Below are 7,500 nucleotides of genomic sequence, written 5' to 3' on the forward strand. Positions count from 1 at the left end.
TGTGGCATCATTGTTACTCTTAAGATTGTCATCCTCGACTTGCTCGTGCATTGGGCTCGCACCTTGCACACACAAGCAATGCCTAGACAATCTTAATCATAGCTCAACCGCACACTCAGAGGATTGGATAGCTTCTTTCGAAGCCAACCTACCCCCACACGTGTGAGAGTGGCCAACAATTTGCTAGCTTCTTCATCAACTCCGCCGAAAGCCATCCTCGACATACCCGTGCATTGAGAAGGTTTGGTGGCCGTACTCCCAACACAAAAGCATACCGAAGACAACCCCAAGCTAAAGCTCACTTGAAGCCAACGCATCGTCACCATGTGTTCGTGTGGCCGAGAATTGGGTAGCTTCTTCATCAACCCCGCCGAAAGCCATCCTCGACATACCCGTGCATTGAGAAGGTTTGGTGGCCGTACTCCCAACACAAAAGCATACCGAGGACAACCCCAAGCAAAAATTCATTTGAAGCCAACCCATCGTCGCCCACAACTAGTGGGTGAATGGTGTGCTTCCCGGGGTTGGCATAGACATTCCCTCGCATGCAAAAGATTGTCGATGCGAAAGATTATCTATGCCAACCCCGGGAAGCACACCATTCACACACTCCCGACCGGTGTGGTGTGGCGGTGATTGGATAGTTACGGATTGAGCACTTGCCAAGGATCAAAATGTGTCATTTAGAAGAAACATTTTCAAAAAGTTTTTAAAATCTTGTGGGTTTGCAACTCATAAGAGCGTCACTTTCAACGTCCCCGGTATTGGATTGAGTTTCTAAAAACAACCGTGCACACCGAGGTTAAACTTTACCGGCTCCACTCCGACTCGCCGCTCGCCCACAATTTGTTTGCAACGAAACATTTGTTTTTAATTTTGTTGGTTTGAAATTGTTTTGAAAAGGTTCTTTAAATCTAGTGGGTTTGCAACTCATAAGAGCGTCACTTTCAACGTCCCCGGCATTGGATTGAGTTTCTAAAAACAACCGTGCACACCGAGGTTAAACTTTACCGGCTCCACTCCGACTCGCCGCTCGCCCACTAGTCCGAAGGCAACAAAACATTTGTTTTTCATTTTGATGAAAATTTCTGTTTTTAAATCTTGTTGGTTTGAAATTGTTTTGAAAAGGTTCTTTAAATCTTGCGGGTTTGCAACTCATAAGAGCGTCACTTTCAACGTCCCCGGCATTGGATTGAGTTTCTAAAAACAACCGTGCACACCGAGGTTAAACTTTACCGGCTCCACTCCGACTCGCCGCTCGCCCACAAATCCGAAGGCAACAAAACATTTGTTTTTAATTTTGATGAAATTTTTTGAAAACATTGGCTTGGCAAGCCCCAATCCGCGACTATCCACCCACCGCCACCCCACACGGGTGGTTGTTGTTGAGAAATGAGGTTGTGGTCGACATGCCCGTGCATTTGAGAAGGAGTTCCTAGCACTCCATGCTCTCCCATGCCAAAAAAAAGCCTAGACAACCCCATTTCGCAACTTTCCACGCCTTTTTTTTCCTCCCTCACCCATGGCGGCGGCGTGGTGGCGGCGGCCGGATTCCGGCCACCACCGCCATGGGTGGCAGCCCCCCGACCCCGACACCAAACCCATAATACCGAGGCAACATATCGAGGCAACATGACATGGGTGTGGCGTGGGGGAAGGGGGCTGCAGCTAGGAAGGCATGGGCTGCCATGCATATGCAGGCAACACACACCCCCCTATATAGCATTTTATGCATTTAGCCCTTTGACAGGAAGAGACATCACCTATGCGCGAGGAGTCATAATGGGCTCTAAATAATTCAATACAAGGTATTTGGACGTGATTTTTTGCAGGGATACTAAGAAACATGCAATCTATGATGGGAAAAAGTTTCATAAATTTTTGAAGTCGGGAAGTATTTTTTATTATTTTTAGAAGTCGTAAAATTGAAAAAATCATTAAAACAAATCCGGGAGGAATTTTTTAGTTTTGTAAGTTGGAGAAGGTCCTAAAAATCATAGACTACTTATGGGGAGCTTATTGTGCGAGGAAATTTCAATAAAAACGGGGTTTGACAAGATTTGAAAAATTCTGTCGACATTTGAAAAAACCTGGAACCATGCTGCCGGCATGCTGCGCACATGCTGCGCGCAGGCTGCGCGCATGCTGCGCGCAGACTGCGCGCAGACTGCGCGCATGCCATGGCAGGACAAGTTTCGCTAGCCTCACTGTCGACAGATGCGCAAGCTGCGCGCACAGGCTGCGCGCATGCTGCGCACAGGCTGCGCGCATGCTGCGCACAGACTGCGCGCACGCTGCGCGCATGCCATGGCAGGACAAGTTTCGCTAGCCTCACTGTCGACAGATGCGCAAGCTGCACGCAAGCTCCGCGCACGCTGCGCACAGCCTGCGCGCATGTTGTGCGCAGGCTGCGCGCAGGCGCCGCGCATGCCATGGCAGGACAAGTTTCGCTAGCCTCACTGTCGACAGATGCGCAAGCTGCGCGCACAGGCTGCGCGCACGCCATGGCAGGACAACTTTCGCTAGCCTCACTGTCGACAGAATCAGCACGCTGCGCGCAAGCTGCGCGCGCGCATGGCAGGACAAGTTTCGAAAAATTCTGTCGACAGGCTGCCGGCATGGTGCGCGCACGCTGCCGGCATGCTGTGCGCACGCTGCCGACATGCTGTGCGCACGCTGCGCACAGGCTGCCGGCATGCTGCGCGCAGCCCATGGCAGGACAAGGTCCGAAAAAATCTGTCGACATTTTTACGCCGTGGTAGGCTTCCGCTTCGCGTCACTTTGTCGACATTCAAGCCTACCATTTGTATTGAATTTTTCAAACCTTGTCAAACCCCATTATTCAAATGTCGAAAAATTTTGTCGACATTTTTACGCCATGATAGGCTTCCGCTTCGCGTCACTTTGTCGGAATGCATCGCATGGCGAGGCAAGGCCACGGCATGCCAAGGCGAAGGCAACGCATGGCTTGAATGGCTTGGTCAAGGCCACATCATGGGCACGGCATGCCAAGGCAAGGCGAGGCAAGCCATCCTTAGCCTCGCCTACACTCACTTTCTCGGAATGCATTGGATGATGAGCAATTCCAAGGTAAGGCAACGCATGGCTTGAATGGCTTGGTGTAGGCCACAACTTGGGCATGGCATGCCAATGCAAGGCAAGGCAAGGCAAGCCATCCTTAGCCTCGCCTACACTCACTTTCTCGGAATGCATTGGATGATGAGCAATTCCAAGTGTCACGGCCCGCATGTTGGAGGTTCAACCCAACAACTATTGGGCCCTTCTAGAAGATTCATTTGTGAAGGTCAAGCCCAACAAGAGAAGCTCAAGGCCCGGCCCGTCGGATGGATCATTCTAGATCCCTTTACTTAATGTCTAGATTCAATGTATCTGTAAAGTTAGGTAGCAACGATTCTAGACCGTTAGATTGTTTCGATCCTAGCCCTCCATTTTAGGGTTTGGTGAGCTAGGACCTCTATATAAGGAGGGTTCCTCATTAGGAATCCTCACCTCACAACTTGTAAAGCATAGTAGCAATACAAGCAAATATTCTCCCAAACTCTCTCAAGTGTTCTTAAGTGTTCTTGAGCGTTCTTATCGTTCTTGCTCTTGTTCTTGTGTTCTTGCTTGGTTCGATCTTATTTTGCAGGAAGGAAGGCTGACTTAGCTTGTTCGGAGAGGCGATCAAGTCTAAGGCCGCACGGAAGGAAGGCTTCAAGAGTCATCCCGTGACAGTTGGTATCAGAGCTGAAGCTTGAATCATTCGAAGAAACATGTCGAAGAGCGAATCCGATATAGATTGTGATACATCCAAGGTGAATATGGAGCGTGGGGGCAAATCAAAAAGGGAACGATCTAGAGATGTCGTAGCCACGATGGAGAAGCGGCTTTCTAAGATGGAGAATGCCGTGAACGAGTTTGATCAGAGACTCGAGGAGGACGTCCTTACGAAGGTGGGTTTCGAAGCTTTTGTGGAAGAGCTTCAAGGCCAATTCCAGGGAGCCCTCAACTCCGCGCTAGACATGATGAAGCTAGATGTCCAAACCAAGCTGGATCACTTCTTGGCGGAGCTTACTGCGCTTCGTGACGAGGTGAAGGATGTGAAGGGAGATTGGGCCTTGTGCAAGGAAGCTGTCCTGAACAAGACTCGGACTCCGAAGGAACCAAAGGTGTTAGATTCCTTCAAACCCAAAGCTTTCAATGGGAAGAGGGAAGCGAAGGAGCTAGACACATTCTTGTGGAATATCGAAAGGTATTTCAAGTATCTGAAGATGGACGATGATGAGTCCAGAATCACTACGGCAACATTATTTCTCACCGACAATGCTCTCATGTGGTGGCGTCGTCGATCCATGGAAATCGACCAAGGTACGTTTACACTAGATACCTGGGATGCATTTAAAAAGGATATTATGCTGCATTTCTATCCAGAGAATGCCAAGTATGAGGCAAAGGAGAAGCTGAGATGGCTAAAGCAGACGGGGAGCGTGAAAGACTATGTCACCACGTTCACCAACCTGTTGTTCGAGGTGCCAACCATGACAGATGAAGACAAGCTCATGTACTTCATGAGTGGCCTACAGAATTGGGCCAAACTAGAGTTGCAAAGGAGACATGTCCAAACCCTGTCAGAGGCAATTGCTGCAGCCGAGTCTCTTGTGGAGTTCAAGAAGACAGATCAAGGTGACTCAAAGTTCAAAGGCAAGAAAAGTAGCAGTGGATCCGGTGGGGGAGATAACAAGCCGAAGGAGGGTAGCAAGTCGGGAGATAAGTCCGACAGTCACAAGCCATTTGCGAAGAAGAATGACAAAAGTGACAAGGGGAAGGACAAGTCGAAGCTAGCTTGCTACTTGTGCGACGGACCGCACATGATGCGGGATTGCCCACAAAAGAAAGCCTTGAATGCCATGAACCAGGAGAAGGAAGAGGAGGCCAACAGGGAAGCAGGGATGGGAGCCATTCACCGCTTCAATGCCCTACAGGCCAAAGTCCCCAAGCCACAGGTTCAAGCCAAAGGCGTGATGTATGTCGATGCCATGGTGGATGGCAAGACAACCCGTTGTCTAGTGGATACGGGTGCTTCTCACAACTTCATGTCAGTGCGGGAAGCAAAGAGACTTGGGTGCCGGGTCTCAAAGGAAGCAGGCAGTATGAAGACGGTGAATTCAACTGCTAAGCCAATTGATGGAGTAGCTCGTGGTGTGGAGCTGCACATTGCCACTTGGAAGGGAGTAGCCGACTTCTCCGTGATCTCGATGGATGACTACGATGTCGTGCTTGGAATGGAGTTCATGGACAAGGTAAAGGCATTTCCCATTCCATTTTACAATACTATGTGCATAGCACAGGAGGGAGCAATACCATGCATGGTGCCGGTGATGAGGCAACAAGGAGAGTCGAAGCTCTTGTCAGCCATGCAGTTTTCCAAAGCTTGGAAGAAGGGCGAAGAGACGTTCCTTGCGACTGTAAGGATTGAGGCAGTTGAGAAGGAAGTCCAACCAGTCCCTAGAGCTGTAGAAGCAGTCCTTAAAGAGTTTGCGGATGTCATGCCAAAGGAGCTGCCCAACACTCTACCACCTAGGAGAGAGGTGGATCATGCCATAGAGTTGGAACCGGGTGCCAAGCCCCCTGCCAAAGCGCCATACCGGATGGCACCTCCTGAGTTGGAGGAATTGAGGAAGCAGTTGAAGCAGTTGTTGGACGCTGGTTACATCCAACCGTCCAAGGCCCCTTATGGTGCCCCAGTTCTTTTCCAGAAGAAGAGGGAAGGAACACTGAGGTTGTGCATCGACTACAGGGCGCTAAACAAGGTGACCATCAAAAACAAGTATCCAATCCCTTTGATTGCAGATTTGTTTGATCAGTTGGGAGGAGCTAGGTACTTCACCAAGTTGGACCTGCGCTCGGGATACTATCAAGTGAGGATCGCACCGGGAGATGAACCGAAGACCGCATGTGTGACAAGATATGGGTCTTATGAGTTCCTCGTCATGCCGTTCGGCCTGACTAACGCCCCTGCTACTTTTTGCACTCTAATGAACAAGGTATTCCATCCTTTCTTGGACAAATTTGTTGTGGTTTACATCGATGATATTGTGGTGTACAGCAATTCTCTAGAAGAACACCTCGAGCACTTGCAGAAGGTGTTCAAAGTTCTGAGGGAGAACCAGCTATATGTGAAGAAGGAGAAATGCTCATTTGCCCAAGATGAGGTGGAGTTCCTTGGTCACAAGATACGGGGTGGACAATTGCTCATGGAGGAGGGCAAGGTGCGAGCCATTCAAGAATGGGAACCACCAACCAAGGTACCTGAGTTGCGGTCTTTCCTTGGATTAGTCAACTACTATCGCAGATTCATCAAGGGATATTCAGCCATTGCCGCCCCCTTGACGGATTTGCTGAAGAAGAACAAGACGTGGCTGTGGACGCCACTATGCCAACGTGCCTTTGACAACTTGAAGAAGGCACTTATGGAGGAACCAGTGCTGAGACTTCCTGATCTTAGCCAAGCTTTTGAGGTACACACTGATGCATCAGATTTTGCTATTGGTGGTGTACTCATGCAGGATGGACACCCATTGGCTTTCGAGAGTAGGAAGCTCAATGACACCGAGCGGAGATATACCGTTCAAGAGAAGGAGATGACAGCCGTAGTGCACTGCTTGCGAGTTTGGAGGCACTACCTACTTGGTTCTCAGTTCGTGGTCAAGACTGACAATGTTGCCACAAGCTACTTTCAGTCCCAACCGAAGTTGTCACCCAAGCAGGCTAGGTGGCAAGACTTCTTGGCCGAGTTCGACTACAAACTGGAGTACAAGCAAGGGAAGACAAATGTCGTTGCTGATGCCTTAAGCAGGAAGGCCGCACTTGCAGCTGTTGTACAACCACAGAGTTCTCTCATGCGGAGGATACGAGAGGGCTTGTTGCATGACCCCCAAGCCAAAAGTCTACTAGAGCTTGTCAAAGATGGGAAGACAAGAAGATTTTGGCTCGATGATGGTGTTCTATATGCAACAGGGAAGAGAATCTATGTTCCAAGGTGGGACAATTTGAGGCGAGAGCTACTAAAGGAGTGTCACGACTCGAAGTGGGCGGGACATCCAGGCACCCATCGAACTTTGGCGTTGATGAGTGAAGCTTACTACTGGCCACAGATGCGGGAAGATGTAGACTCGTTCGTGCGGACTTGCCTTGTATGCCAACAAGACAAGACCTTGCAGAAGCAGCCGGGTGGGTTGCTAGAGCCACTTCCTGTTCCAACCAGACCATGGGAGAGTATTTCCATGGACTTCATTGTGTGTCTACCCAAGTCAGAAGGGTGTGGCTCTATTTTGGTGGTGGTCGATAGGTTCACCAAGTATGCTACCTTCATCCCCGCACCGACGGATTGCAAAGCGGAGGAAGCCGCACGCTTATTTATGAAGCATGTGGTGAAGTATTGGGGGGTCCCAAAGAGTATTATCAGTGACCGTGACACTCGCTTCACTGGTAAGCTCTGGA

This window comes from Prunus avium, unplaced genomic scaffold (genome assembly GCF_965620075.1).
Source record: "Prunus avium unplaced genomic scaffold, drPruAviu1.hap1.1 HAP1_SCAFFOLD_34, whole genome shotgun sequence".
Lineage (NCBI taxonomy): Eukaryota > Viridiplantae > Streptophyta > Magnoliopsida > Rosales > Rosaceae > Prunus > Prunus avium.